Consider the following 16,141-nt stretch of genomic DNA (forward strand, 5'->3'; position numbering starts at 1 on the left):
ATACTATAGATTTTAACCCTTTGACTGCTATGAATGCACATACGCATAATTTATTTCTTGTATATCTTAATTACAATCAATTAAAAATTATCAATGCATATTACTAATAAATACATATGATATCAGATTATAATGGTGTAATAAAACAATGAAAAATAAATTGAAAAATGAAGGGGAATAAAAAAAATAAAATTGTAAGTATTATTGACTTAATTCTTATTTTATACCCACGCAACGTTTAAGCTAAAAGTAGTCAAAGGGTTAAATTGACAATACTTGAGAATTTTTCTATTAAAATCTTTGACACCTGCAATTAAAAATCGTAGGAAAATAGGAAGTGCATGCACCATCAATGTACACTTTGTTTATAAAAAGACAAACGATCATAAAATTACAGGAAACATGAACTGGATCATTATCACCGTCGTTATAAAATCCATTTCTATAGCTCAGAAACGTATGCGCACCGCTGCCAGTCCAAATCGCATTCAAATGAGGAAAAGGACGGAGAGCAAAAAGGAAGGGCCTGTTCGAAACAGAGAGACGACCGCGTGTAATCATTCTCAGAAGGGCGGACGGAGGGATGATGATGATAATAATAATTTGAATGGTGCCCACTTAGCATACGTGTAATTTACCGCTTAAGATGATTTCGTCGTGCTGTTCGTTCACCATTCTTCTACCAAAGCTGGTCCAAGTCCACGAATAGCCATCTCCAGTCGAACGACGAAGCCAGAAATTCGTAATAGAGATTGCAGATACAAAAAGGCTGGACATGTCTTTGTTTCGAATAACAATTGAGCCTGTCTTACCAGTCCCTTTTCTACCACATCCCGTACTCAACCGAAAAGACACAATTTTGTCTCCCTTTGATTCTATTTTTCTAGAAACCAGTCAAAATAAGAACAAGACCGCAAAATTCTTACAATAATTGTTTGACAAAATTGTATTCCCTTCATATGCATTGATAAATAAATCATTTTAAAAAAGCACCTAAATTATTATTTAATTTACCCAATTTCTTTTCTAAGTTATTTATTTAAGTTGCATAACTTCCGTTCGGAGTTATTTTTTTAATGTACGTAATTTCTTTTCTCAATTATTTATTTAATTTACCTGAGTTATTTTCTTATTTTATTACTTTATTGTACTCAACTTGTTTTCTTAGTTATTTTATATGTAAAGCGCAAAGACGTGTCACTTTTCAACTTGAGAACTACTAGGGTTAGAGATACACTTTATATGTCGTTAGAAAGGTCTCGCGGGGTCCCTGACACCCCGGATAGCATAATGTCGATGTGCAGAGTATCGCAGGTGCTTCGGGGTCCTCGACACCCCGATGCCGTTATTTCGGTATGCAGAGTATTACCGGTGCTTCGGGGTCCCTAACACCCCAAGATGATTTGCAGAGCATCAGCGCTCTGGGGTCCCTAACACCCCAGGATGATTTGCAGGGAGCGTCATCGGCGCTCTGGGGTCTCTAACACCCCAAGATGATTTGCAGACAGCGTCATCGGCGCTCTGGGGTCCCTAACACCCCTATATGTATTACGTCATGTGCAGAGAGGCTCGTTTATTTATAAAACATCAAACAATGACTGTTTCATTTTAAACAAATGAAAAACATAATATACATGGAAATCAAACTTAAATCAAAACATAGTAATTAATTCTCAATATCAGAAAGACCTAGAACGAGGTGCGACCTCCTCAGTCCTATACCGACAGCCGAAGGGTGCGGATCAACTTGTCAAATATACATATACCTCTAATTTCCTTCCGGAGTTTATTTAATTTACTTTATTTAATGTCTTTGCTTATTAAATAAGCTGATCAAAGGGGAGAAGCATTTATGACTTTATCCCTCTTTTGGGTCTCAACCGGTCCCATCCCCTTTATTTCACTTTTTCCAGTTATTTATTATTTTATCCCTCTTGATAGGTCAAAGCCCGCCCTTTTCAGGTTATTAATTATTTTATCCTTCCTTATGGGCCAAGGCCTACTCTTCTTAATTATTTAATACCCTACTCCTCTTTATGGACAAAGGGCCCCCTTCGCAGATATTTATTTCTTCATTTTTTTTATGAGCCTCGGCGGGGACGACCGCTAAATCCCCGTATCTCTTGTATCACTGCATCCCTTACACCCCTGCATTCCTTACATCTCTTCATCCCTTATATCCTAGCATTTCTTATAGACTTACGCCAGAAATTGAAAAATTGTGATGAATTTAGTTCCTTTTTCTACCGCCAGAGGGCGCTGCTTCGGCGTGAAAATTTTAGTTCAAATTTTTGCCGCTAGAGGGCCAGCGATTTTGTACAAATTTAGTTCCTTTTTTCTCCACCAGAGGGCGCTGTTTTTCGGGAAAATTTTAGTTCAAATTTTGTCCACCAGGGGGCGCAAAATCTATTCGTGCTTTAGTTCCTTTTTTCGTCACTAGAGGGCGCTGTATTTTCGGGAAAATTTTAGTTCAAGTTTTATTCACCAGGGGGCGCAAAATTTATTCGTGCTTTAGTTACTCTTTTCATCACTAGAGGGCGCTGTTTTTCGGGAAAATTTTAGTTCAAATTTTGTCCACCGGGGGGCGCAAAATTTATTCGTACTTTAGTTCCTTTTTTCGCCACTAGAGGGCGCAATGCAGGGATTTAAAGGTTGCAGAGATGTAAAGGATGCAGGGATATAAAGAAAGCAGGGATGTGAGGAATGCAGAGATATGAAGGAAGCAGGGATGTAAGGGATTCGTGGATGTAAGGGATGCAGGGATGTAAGGGATTCGTGGATGTAAGGGATGCAGAAATATAAGGATTGCATAGATGTAAGGAATACAGGGATGTAAAGAAAGCAAGGATGTGGTGTAAGGAATGTTGGAATGTAAATAATGCCGGGATGTAAAGGGTGCAGACATGTAAAGGAATCAGAGATGTAAAGGATGCACACAGGAGTAATAAAATAAAATCAACACGTTCTTCCTCCTAATGAGTTTATTCAATAAGCGAAGAAGATGAATACAGCAAATTAAATGGACGCAGAAAATAAAATAAGGGTATATACATGTTTAGCAGGTAGATCCGCATCCGTCGGCGGTCTCTGTAGGACTGATAGTGTTTCACTTTGCTCTAGATCATACGGTTAACAACGGTGCCGCAGTTAGCTACCTTTACTTGAATCAGTAGCTATAAATATTTTTTTTTTCTTTTTTTTTAACGTGGGGAAATCTTGCATAAGACCCCCCACCGTCTCCTGTGGTCGACACCGGGGGTCGCAATCGGTGCTGGCCTCTCCTCGGACCGCGTGCAAGGGCCTGGAGCTCCTACTCCAGACACCTAGTAATGGAGTATAATCGTTGCTGTTGAAATAATCTATTTACCATCAACGTGCGTTAGACTGTTGCAGTGCGAAGTACAGTAAAACCTCGATAAGTCGTCATTCAAGGGACCGAGAAATTTTTACGACTTAAGCGGAGTAAAAACCATGCAAATTTTAAAATGACGAGGAAAGGAAAATGACGACTTATCCGGGTGACGACTTATAGAGGTTTTACTGTATTTCACATTTTTATACCAGGATATAGAAAATGACTTCGTTCTCAGTACACAAATTCAAGAAAACAAAGGCACGTCCAGTCTAGTTGAATCTGTAGTCGCTGTTCGCAATCATGGAGGGTTGAAGCTGGAGGCGGCTGTTCAGAGACACGATCATCTACTGAAATGAAATGCGAAGGAAAACGTGGCCAATTTGTGGCCGGTCGTTCGCTAGAGTCCCAGTCAATGTTCGCCAACCTAAGGGGATTTCAACGACCACAACGAAGATGCTTTTTATCGCTCGCTGTTTCTTTTTCTTCCTTTCTATCTTTCGCTATGCTGCTTCTTCAGAATTTCTCTGTTCTTGCTACTATTTTCTCAACTTTAAAACGAGTACGACTTCACAGATGGGTATAAGTGTGTCGGCCAATAGCAGGGTAATTTGCGAAGAAATTAATTGTTCGCATTTCGTGTATTAGAAATTCTAAACTCGTTTACGAACGAACTCTAACGTTCCGTGGCACGAGAACACCGGGCGAAAGAATATAATCAGCAGAAATATAATATGCCGAAACACGTATAATTTTGCAGCCGTTCGAATCACCACACGTCAGACTTTCCGCGAAGAACAGATTTCTTTGTCTTTAAATATGGTGATTACGAACGCGAGCAAAGGGTCGCGTGACAAAGAATGATAAACAGTTGGCGAAGGGAGCAAAAGCCGAAACACATCTGATTTAATAAGGAAAAAAGGGGGCTGATTGTGGGTCTGGATTATTATAGGTATTTTTGCAAAAGTATTTGCATGAATTTAGGGAAATTACTGGCTCGCTGTTAATTTGCTGTTCTTCGCGTAGCATCGTTACAGAAGAAAAAGAATTCCAGAACAATGAAACCCATAAAAATTTCTGATTCTACTGCTAAAACAGTGTCTCCACTATTTTTTAATTTTAAAACATTTTCTATTTTGTTTTTCAAGCGCAAAGCTCGCTGACGATCGAAGCTACTAATAGCAATCTTAGCAATCAATCAAGGTCGATCACGGTGATTCCCAGAGCCCGTAACTCCACGCCATAACTCTCCGTAATAGCTAATACTACAGAAGAGTCGTACAAACGCGAATCGGTTACTAGTTACTACTTACACACGAGTTGGTATGATTTATCGCCGCGGGCTGGAAGGCGGAGGCGGTGAGAAGAAGACCGCCGGAGCGGAGGAGGAAAAGATCGAGGGCGAGGAGGAAGGAAAAAGGGTCGATCGACGAAGAGGGATGAAGGGACACGAGTGTGAATCGTTCAGGATGCTCTACCATGGCCAATTAAGGGCCAGTTTTAATCGTTCCGCGTCTAATTGCTGGCCCATTACATTGTCTCTCCAGGGTAAATACGTCCGGCTAAATATCCCCTCGTCAGTGGAAAGAATTCGAGCCCTTGAAAATCATCAGCGAGTAAACACTGGCTGGTGAATCTCATGTCAGGGATTTGTTAATTTCATTTTGTAACGGGTTGTTAATAAAATTTATAAAAATCAAAGAAACTCTATTATTTATGAAACAATTCCCTGAAATATACTTAAGCGGACCATAGTCACCTGGTCCTAAATTTCTCTCCCTCCCTCGCAAACTCCCGGCAAGGATCGCTGAAGGATAGGGGCCTGGCGCGTCGGACAATTAAATCCTTTTAATCGTCTCGCGTAATTGGACCGAATTAGTGATGCCGTCCATCCGACGGGGGTTTCAGACTCCCTGATTATCGGTCCGGTCGTCCGGCCAAATAACAGAGAGATAAAGCAAGGATCGGGACAGACAAATGGAAAAGAACAAGAGAAATGGGACCGGGGCGGATGATGGAAAAAAAAGAGGGGGTGCTCTAGAACAGAGAGGAGCACTTAACAGAATACGTCCCGGTGATTATTGGCTGTGATAATGATCGAGTCGCTGCGAGTTGTCTATGGCGTGATTGTAGGTCGCTGTGGTGATCCTTAGGCCATGTGCGAGGGTGGTTATTAAGAACGACCGGTTCGAACAGGGAGCATCCGACGATGGAGGTTTAGGAGGAGAGACCCGGCACCCATTGCACCCATCGAAGGCTGTACGCGACAATTTTGCATATTTTTACTTTAATATTTTCTAGCTACGAAAAATGATTATTCAACGAGAAGAACGCGGCACGAAGCTGTTGTTTCCTTTGAACCCGATTCAACGAAGGGACAAGAGGAGTCAAAATCCCGACAGCCCCGACGACTCCTCCCGCGAGTAAGCGGTGGCAGCGGATTCGAGCGGTCCGAAATTAGAGAAATTAGATTCGCTGCGGGATCCTCGCGGCGGAGGAACGTTCGAATCCGGGAGCTGTCCCTCGCAGGATCAGATATCGTCCGGCTGAATATTCACGCAGAGGGGTAGCTCTCTCGAATCATCTCGCAGAATCACGTCTCGTCCTCGTCTCCGTGGCTTCACGGCAGAACGTTCTCTCGCGACGGGATACCCGGGTGCCGCTCGTATCCGCGCAGGAGCAGTCGTTTATAATCAGGATCAGACGACGTGTCCTTTTTCGCGTCTCCTCCCGCGGCATGGGACCGACGCTCCGCTTTCCGGCGTCCCGCTGATCCTGTTGCTGCGCGTATCTCGCCTGGACACCGCCGCGGACCCGGCAGTAACCTCTAATTAAAATTAACGATAATAAGGACGCGAGCCAACCGCCGGCTTACCCCCCTCGAACGCTGCTACTGTCAATTAAGCCGCGGTCCCCAAGGATCAGACGTATTTCATCCTCTTTCGTCCTGGAGAAATATCCTCCGGGAACGTTCTTTCTTCATCGAGAAGATTCTATGATACCTGAGAGTATTATAATGATTTTCCAGAGACAAATCTGGGAGAAGATAATTGTATGTTTCTTTTTTATTTCATAGTTGAAAGAAGATTATTAGTAGAACTGTAATTAAAGCATTTTGTTACTTTAGTATTCAGGCGATTACAGGTAGAGTTTCTTGCTGAACTTTGTTATTAAATTCTTAAAGTAAAATACGCTTATAGGTTCAGAATTTTCAACAATATTGTCTACTCAGAATCTGTTAATTACATAGCGTAGAACGAAAAAGTCTTACAATTATGCTAAACCATCGTACGGCTTCGAGAGGCCAACCTACTCATTATCGCGTTTCATCGTTCGTATTACAACGTGAATTTTCTGCGATCTCACGACGCAAATTCAATCCTGTCGTCTTCATCGTCAAGTTTCTCCTTTAACCCTTTTTCTATTTTCTTTCGACCAATGGAGATTTTGAGACGATAACTTCAGGGGTGGTTAAATGAAGTTTTGCGATGAAAATTCGTTTACACCCACGTCGCATTCCGAGTACGAAAGTATGAAAAAAGAAAGAAATGAAAAATCGGGCTCAACTGTTGGAGATCTTTGTCGAAAATAAAAAGAACTCTCTCGGGTAGGATCCCTCGTTTAATTACGGACCGCTGCGTCCCGATTTTACGTTCATACCCTCGCGTTATATCTCTGCCGTCTCTGAAGAAAGGTGCGTCATAAAATGGCGAGGTGTTTCCTCGGACGCGCGTACACGTCCACGTTCACCATGGAATTTATAGGTTTATTAGGCGAGGCGATAATACGCGGGCAACGTATAGCACGGCGGCGTCTAGAATTATTTACTGGGAACAAAACGGCTCGTTTACGCGTACAGCTGCGACATCATGAGAAACCCTATCGACGATCGTAGAGGAATAAAAGAGAAAGAGCTTCGAATTTTTGGGCTCCTCAGCTGCCATTAATTATTACAAAAGGCTCTTTACATTTAATCCTTTTCTTTTAAAATGGATAATTTTAGGGGAGAGCGGGGACAAAAATGACTTAATTGCGTAAGGGATATTTATATTATAATTTTGAAACATTACTTTAGGGTGTCAAATATCATTTAGTTTACTATCTAATATATTAATTGCCTATCTATGTTGTTAGAACATATTTGTGTGTACCTTAATTATAATTTCGCATTGTATATCCAAAATTTGCGATAATAGCTACAATAGATGTTACTTTCGCCCCGCTCTCCCCTGCTGTTCCACAAAGAATGAATCGCACCTCAAAGATCATCCACTTCCTGGATCAATGGTTCATCTTAAGAAAACGACGATCGCGAGGTCCAAATATAAAGAATTTACAGTGACTATATAAATATACAATCCTGTGGCCGATATCGAATCGTTATTACGAATATCCTTGCTCGTTTTGGAGGGACGTTTCTCGAAACCAGCTCGTCGACAGGTTCACCGCGGGACCATTTACGATCGTGTATTACGCGCACGTGAGGGGCTATCTGGGTGACATTTACGTCGGCTATGTGGATTGGACGTCTCACCATTCGCGAAACAAAAGTAACTGGCCGATGGACGAAAGCGAGAGACGAACGAACGAACGAACGAGGGAACGATCAAAAGCCGTGAATCGTTAAGAGACGCGGTCCTCGTAGTTTTTCCTGAACGCGACGGCATCGTAATCTCGCGGGACGATCGCTATGCAAAATGGCCCCGTATTTATAGGCGCACTTGTGCCAGCTGGCCGACCGGTGGAGGCGCCTTATGCCACGAGTAACAGGTTCGTCGGCCACTTCGTTTCGTCCGCGACGATGAACACCGCTGTTATGACGTGAAATGATCGCTCTCGTATATCAACGTTGACCTAGCCGACGCCAACGTACCGTACGCTTTTCCGAGAGGGTGAAACCAGCATTCCCCCCTACGGGACTCCGGGCATCGTTACGTCGAACCACCAGACGATGATGATGAAACGAGATTTAGTTGATATGCTGATGAGGATAACTTACCAACTGGCTTATGAAGAGAATGTGGAATTGAGATAAACGGTTTTGGACTCATTTCAAGATGTTAGTAAAATTATCCTATGGGATTCAGAGGCATGTTTCCTGGAACTTTCCTCGTCTTTCAGCTGGAAAATGTTAACTCGTCGCAATGAATTTTCAACAACTCTAACTTCATTAAAATTGACGCGTTCACTGAAGTATCATAGTCGCAGAATCTAAGCGCATAAAATAGGAATTATTGCGGTTGTATAACCGGGTAATCTTTCAAGATCTTCCGTTTACGCTAAGTCACCGAGAGTCCTCTTAAATTCAATTAAGGGAACCCCGAAAACCAGTGGAACCCGATCTCGCATCATTCTCTGCCCTTATACGTTTACGTTCGCGACACTGCTATAAAGTGTAAATGAAGCGATCTCTTGACAGCAATTCTACGAGAATTATTGTACACGAGTTAAAACGTACCCTCGGAATAATAAATCATTCCAACGTATAGTATACACGATACAGAATTCTTGAAATTCGAAATGATGTAGTCTCTGATTCGATATCAATTTTCGACCAGCAAAGTCCGTAATGCTCTGGTATGACAAGTCACGGTCTGTCCACGTGGTGTAACCGCGCAAACAGGTAGCTCAGGAGCAACAGGTTGTTGAACACGAGCTTCGATTCGACTAGCAGTAAGTCCTAGGCAAGGCCGAGTCCGAGAGACCGGCGCCGAGAAGCGCCTATTAGAAAGTCCCAATGCACCCACGGAATGCGATTGTTCGCTACGATTGTGTCTTATTTAGATTCCTGCCGCATTCCCGCGTTCCCCATCGCCTAAGCCACTGTCCTCGTTATTGTCGGCGAACCGCGATCGCCGGTTTCCGCCGACGACACTGCGTTTTCCTGACGACCCGTTTCATCGTAACGAGTTCGATCCACCGGTTTACTACGTACAGTCTCAGGAAGGGTTCCTCTTCAGGGGCTATTGTGCCACTGTTCACGAACGAGATTTTATTTTTCCTACACTACAGGCCATCCAACGAGACGAGACAGTAAATGCGTATAAATTCACAGTACACACCCCTCAACCGAAGCGTTTGAAGAACTGGAAATAACTGAGCTCTGATCCTGCATCGAGCGCGTAAATTTGTAAACATATACTGACTCGTCTCGTTGGACGGATTTTATTAAACGAATTTCAAACTGGGGTTAACTTTGAGCGCGAATCATTGGATGCAACTTCAGCTTTGAACGTGAGATTTTTTGGAGAATTGTTTCTAAGGGAGGAATAATTTTTCTTTTTCTTTTATTATATCGGCGATGATGAATTACTGTCCGGGTTACCTAATGCTCGCACAATGGCGACAACGGCGTTCCATGCACCGCGCATAAATCTCCGAACAACGGGCGTATGTGTGCCGAGCACGTTTACGAACGCCGCGTTATCGCGCGATGTATCGCGACACCACTCGCTAAATATGTTATAAATTCTCTTGTGGAACATTAGGGAATGCTTTGAATGCGCCTAATGTCGACGGTGATTTTTCTCTACTCCTCCTGACCACCCCCTTTTCGAGACTCTATGTTCGAACGAACGAATTCCTGACGATATTGGCATTCTTTGATCTATTAAAGGAACAAGAATGATTTGTAAATGGAAATAATAGGCACTTCGAGAGAATTAAAGGGACGTCATAAGATTAAGAATTACGGAACATACGTGGAAAGATTATTTACGATTGAAATGATAGATCGAAGGATTACTCGAAAAATATCTATTCTATTTTAATTTCCTAAGAGGATTCTTCAACTTTTCAGATGATATTTCTGGTAGCAACGATGCGAGAACAGGACAATTCGCAAGAAAAAGAAACAAGAATCGAAGGATACATTGTAGTCCCTCGACGACGTCCAGACGAATGATTTACTTACGAATCGTGGCCGCGAGAGATCATTTATTCGCTGCATTCTGGATGATTTAAAACTTAGACAGCTCGCGGGAAAATTTATAACGATAATACGTCGGTGGCTCGAAACGTGGCAGCGCGACAAAACGAGCAGAATCATCCCGTAAATCATTACTTTTCGGAGATAAATGCGTGACTTATCGTTTCGTCGAGGGAACCCTTACACCTGCGCGAAATTTACATTCCTCGAGCTTTTGAAATAGCTTCTAGGATAAAAATAGTCAAGCGCCGACGTCATCGCACTCTCTCTCTTATTAAAATAATGAAATGTTTTAATAAATCAATTTTAACATCCGGTACATTTTCTTTGATTATTTCTTAACAAACCTTAACATTTCAAAAGGACGATTAATTTATTGTATTAACTAACAAATATTTTTTTTTATTCTAATAATTTCTTGTGAAATTCAATTCACATTTTGGGGGACCGGGCCCATTAGAACCTTACTTAGTTGCACCAATGTTTAAGGAAATCTATGAAACGTCCAATGAGGAAAACGCTAGAGAATAGAAGGGAAAGAAGAGATTGGTAAAGTGAAACGTTCATGGCACCCACGCGACCACCGGTCTAGATGAACTGTTTGTTGTTGCGTTTCAGTGAATTATGGCCAGGCCGTGGTCCCGTGCTACGAAGCCGCCGTATATTAACGGCTGAAAGCCAGCAAATGAGATCCGGGAAACATTACAATTACCATCGCAAACAATATTCCACTGTAGAATGGAGCCGAGAAAACGGTTATTTACAGCCCATTATACTCGTGGGACAACGGAGGGAGGTAGTGCAACTTACACCGACAGTGCACGTCTCTTTTGTAGATTAAGGGGAGGATCTTTAACACCTCGAAGATTGGTCATTTCTTTCACTGACAATTAGATTTATTCTTTATCCATTAACGCGTCGAGTGCCGCAGCGAAAATGACACTCAATTAAAAGAACTATCATTAAGCATCGCAGGGCTTAATTTTCTAATTTAAACTTTCAATTTGCTAAACCACCATGAAATTTGCCATTTCGCGAGCTTCTCGATTTTCAAAACGAACGAACCACTGTGTACCAGTTGAAGGGCAATCTCGCAAGTCCCTTGAGATTCCTCAAAGAGTCTCGCAATTATTCGCGTCATTACCGACATGAATATTCATCGAAGGAGAAAAAAGGCTGCAGAGAAAGTGAACACCAGCGATGAGATCGAACTTTTAATTAATACATTGTTTCACTTAGTTATTTCGAAACAGGGTCCAGGAAATGAATTTGAATAATGACAGAAATCCTTTCAGCGGTATCGACGCCCACGAACAAACGGAAAGTGTACAAACGGCGCCGATAATGGGCTGCAATTGCGAATCGAATGGAATGTTAATCGAAGTAACAGCTTACGATACGCGGCCACTGAAACGTCAAGTGTAATCGAGCGATTTCGCGGGCCGGTTCATAATACAAGGTATTTAGAACAGATATGAATCACGGCCTCGAGATTCAGCCGCTTCGAGCTGCTCGCGAATTTGCATCGGCAAATTGTTTTCCGTTTCACAGCTTAATCACTGCCAGGCATCGGCCATTTGTTCTCACATTTTTAATTACCGCGTTGAATGGAAGCTTAAACACGTTCAACGCTGTGGGGGTCATCTGTGAACGCCGGTACAAATTTAATATTACCGAATGACTGGAAGAAAAAGAATTAAGTAGCATTAATAATAGTTTGGTGACATAAAAATGTCATAAAATAGCGCTTAATAGAATATCCATTAAAAATGTATGTTCCCATAAATAAATAATTAAAAAATATTGCTATATCGATATACAATGATATTCACTGTTACTATGTTCCTTTTAAGAAACCATAAAACATGCGGCTCACTAATCGTCGACTTGTACTACTGATCTCACAATGCAGATATCTTTACATTAATCCAAAAGAGATCCACGGTTCAGTAATCTCTCTCCAATCGCTTTCATATTACGAATCAACGTTTAATTATGACTAAAAAAAATCTACTTCCCAGAATAAATCTCAATCAGGTTGCAGTTTCTCGAAACCACCCACGAATTCAAAGGAGGATCGCATTTTTTTAAAAAGCGATAACAGAAACGTATTCGTGACTTCGGCAAAGTCAGCGGCTTCAGGTTTGCAAAACAGATGTATCTGGTGAAACGATATCGGACGAAAGCGACGACAAGTGATTCGCGAAGACTCATAAATATGCGCGGGCTACGATAAACGATCGGGAACCGTTGCTCTCGGCCGATGGGAGACGTTAATTACAATTAGACCGATAATCGGTTGCCGCTCGTTTTCCAGGGCACCGGCCGTAAATTACCGATCTCTCCGCGGTCCCGGGACGTTTATAGGCGACGAACCTGGCCGTACCGCGAAATATCCGATGCGGACCTGGTGAACGTTCCCGAGGACGTGGCTCGATTAAAGTTACGTCTAACGACGTTGCTTGATCGGCGATCGTAAACTCGGATGCAACTGACGCGTTATGAACGCTGTGATGAAAAAAGACAATCGGTGAAATAAACCGTGTAACGAACGGGACAGTTTCGTTCTATTCCTGTGTACATAGGGAAATTTTCTGATAAGGGCCGTACTCATGAACGCAGCGGACCTTAACGTAAGGGTCCTTTTTCTCTCGAATAGCTAAGGATAATCCGAATGAATGAGAATCGTATTTTTGTTCGTTAGGGAAAAGGGGTTCGTAAATAAGAATTTCTTATGTTTATGGGATACTTGCGCTTTTAGGAGTAATTGTTATACATTTTTACGCAATGCTACGGATTCCAAGTAGTCTTGTTCGCCGAGACAATCCGTCTATGTTTTACTGCTACACAAGTTGCTTTAACGATGCTTTTTGGAGGAAAAAGAAGATATTCATAATTTCTTAATAAACTCGTTTTTAATTTCACATTAAAATAAAAATTGAAACTGCAAGTACAGAGCGGCTATAGACACCCAATGTTTACACCCATCGTTTCTATTCTAATCAAAGTTCTCTTCCGTTTGCAAATGATTTAGAAACGAAATCGAGTCCGGCAAAGAGTTGAAACGATTCCATCGCGGTCGTAAGCGAGGAGCGAAAGGCCTTTACACGAGCAACCCGTGAATTGATTTATTCGAGCGTCGCATTCCCGGACACTATCTCACGACCTTAAAAGCGGCTAAACGATTCAATTTGTAGTAATTATAATGCAACCGGGCTATGGAGCACAGAGCTGGCCGACTGGCTGGCTGGTCCGAGCGTGTGCTTTTTATTTTTCATTGCTACCACTTAAGATGCGACGAGGTTTCAACGTGTGGGCGTATGGTGGTCGCTCGAATCCACTGAACGCTCCTCGTCCCGACAATTTTCAGTTAATCTAAACGATATTGAACGTTCCAGCGACGTTAATAGTTAATAGTCTGATCATCGTCAGCTAGGAAAATCATGATGCAAAGGGTTAAGGATGACTATGATCAGACACGTTTTCAAGAAATTTTTGTTCATTATTTTCCAAGTACATCGTTATTTTTATTATTCATAATCCAAGCAATTAATACTGACATTTGTAATTAGGTAAATAAGAAAATTCCTTGTAATATAAACGATGGATTATGCAAATTTAAGCATCGTTTGTGTAATAAAACAAATTTACGATAGACGAAATGATGCGATATCCAGGCGAACTTATTACCATAACGAAAGGGTTAAAAACTTGAAAAGGCGTAATTCGCATCCGTTTCGCAGCGTTCCGCGGGGAATAACGAAAGGTGCCGCGGGTTTTCATTTACCGAAAAGAATAAAATCTCTTCCTTATTGCTGCTGGAGCGGCACGTTCACATGAGAAAGCGGCTTCCTCCGCTGGCCACGCAGGTGGTCCAACGATAATGGTAACAATAATCCTTGCGCTCATAACCCGTAAGCCGTGAAATAGTAAGCAACCGTGGTTGATTCAGTGGTCAATCGGGTGCATACACGTTTCGTTATTATCTGATGCTCGTTACATCCTTACACTCCCACGCGATCTGTACGAAAGTCGCTGAGAAACGGTGGGGAAAGATCGATAACCATTACTTATCCCACACGCCTGTTTATCGAAAAATTATAACTGCGACCCCAAGCAGAGAAATACGCGCGCGATTTACCCGGGAAAAATTGTAATTGCACAGATTCCCGTGAACGATCGCTTACCTACGACCCGTGATATCTCGTCGTTTTTCTTTTACCGAGAATTGCACGTTGGAATTCGGGAAGTTGGAGAGAATATACGGTGCCACTTAAAATCCTTCAACCCTTTCACTGCTATCGATGTCTAGAAAAGCTCGAGAAATTTCCTTGTCTAATTAATTTTACTAATCATAAAAGATAGCTCATCAAATTCAATAATTAGAAAATATTGAAAATTTCTTATTTCTTCATAAATGGAGGAAGTAATTTCAAAAAATAAGCATTAGAAATGAATGATTACGTACGAAGTCCCATCTTTCTATAGTTAATCGTCTGGAAGTCGTGAGAATATTCAATCTGCAGGGAAAATTAAAGTCGAGTTTCACTTATAACCGAAAACACTTGCCTTCCACCGTGAAAGGTAAGCGGCATGTTCGCGTGATTTACGAGCACCAGGCTCGATCTCGTCGTCGTAGCACGGACAACGTATGAATCAAGATCGGTATCGTCGGGTAGCTCTTATAAGATAACAAGCCCGACTCTTGTTACGAACAAACACAGCGTGTCGAGATGCGTAGTGGGTGGTGGTTCCGTGTGGACGAGTCTTTAAGCGTTAATTGAGACGAGAGCTGCGCGTTGGTGGTCTAAATTCTTCGCTATTCCGGGAAGCCTATTTTCAGATGTATCTACGACAATTCGCCAAGTCCAAGGAAATGGGGGGTGGAAAATGACGTACCCGAATATATTAAATTCTCTTGTTTTAGAATGCGACACAGTTTCATCGCGTACTTGCACTTCCGAGTATTCGGTTCAAACCTGACCGAGGTGAATAGGATCCTCGATTACTTTATTTCTGGATAGTTATCATAGTTTGATTGATTACATTAATAATTAACCCCTTGCCCTACAACAATTTACAATTCAAATTTGTCTAACTTGACTGGTACTTTTAATATAATCGAATTTTAAGATAAATTCTAATTATAACTTGCCCAATCAAGGATATTTCATTTTTCTTTATTCGTTTTAAAATTGTAGCAATGAATAATTATCACTGACTGACACAACTATCGAAAAAATCATAGACGAAGGGGTTAATAACAAATTTAAAATGTTACGTATAGCAGAAGGAATAATTTTTATATGGAAGCGCAAACTCACCAGGTGGTTTTCCTATCACGGAAGCGCGTGTAATCAGCGAAAATCTAGGCATGCCCGCGTGCGGACTGAAATCTGCCCGCGTAGTCGCCTGAGTTTCGCAGTAAAGTGGGGTCAATTAGAGACGAGGACCTCGACCGGTTCGCTCCCACACTCCGCAGAAATTTATTCCGTGACTCTAATCGAGGCCGACTGGCTTCTTCGTTGCGACCACTGGTCAGTGCTTCGTAGGAAATCTCTTCTCTCTCTATGACGCAACAATAAAAAATTTTCATTAAAATAAACAAAAATTTATAATAAAACAGGAAAAACATATTTGTATGATTTTTAAAATTATCGTCTAACGTTAAATTTAACAATATACTCATACGACATCGAAGTCCATTTCTGTCAACGAAGCAGAGTTAATAAACAATGCCAATTCTTATGCAACGTATCGAGAAAGAGACTTTACAACCGATTGTTGCATTGCATGCCGCAAGCAACTGGAATTTTATTGTCCCTTTATCTTCTTTCGTACAAACCGCATTTCATTTCCAG

The 16,141-nt window shown here is 41.7% G+C and overlaps 1 long non-coding RNA gene across 2 annotated transcripts in view; it reads right to left on the minus strand.

Moving 5' to 3' along the window:
- Positions 1–12,888: 12,888 nt before the first annotated feature.
- LOC117611879 (uncharacterized) overlaps positions 12,889–16,141 on the minus strand; it is a 123,656-nt gene continuing 120,403 nt past the window's right edge. For both annotated transcript variants that reach the window (XR_004583258.2, XR_004583257.2), the window contains exon 4: positions 12,889–15,848. This is a non-coding gene — a long non-coding RNA (uncharacterized LOC117611879). The remainder of the gene's footprint in view (positions 15,849–16,141) is intronic.

This window comes from Osmia lignaria, chromosome 9 (genome assembly GCF_051020975.1).
Source record: "Osmia lignaria lignaria isolate PbOS001 chromosome 9, iyOsmLign1, whole genome shotgun sequence".
Taxonomy (NCBI): Eukaryota; Metazoa; Arthropoda; class Insecta; order Hymenoptera; family Megachilidae; genus Osmia; species Osmia lignaria.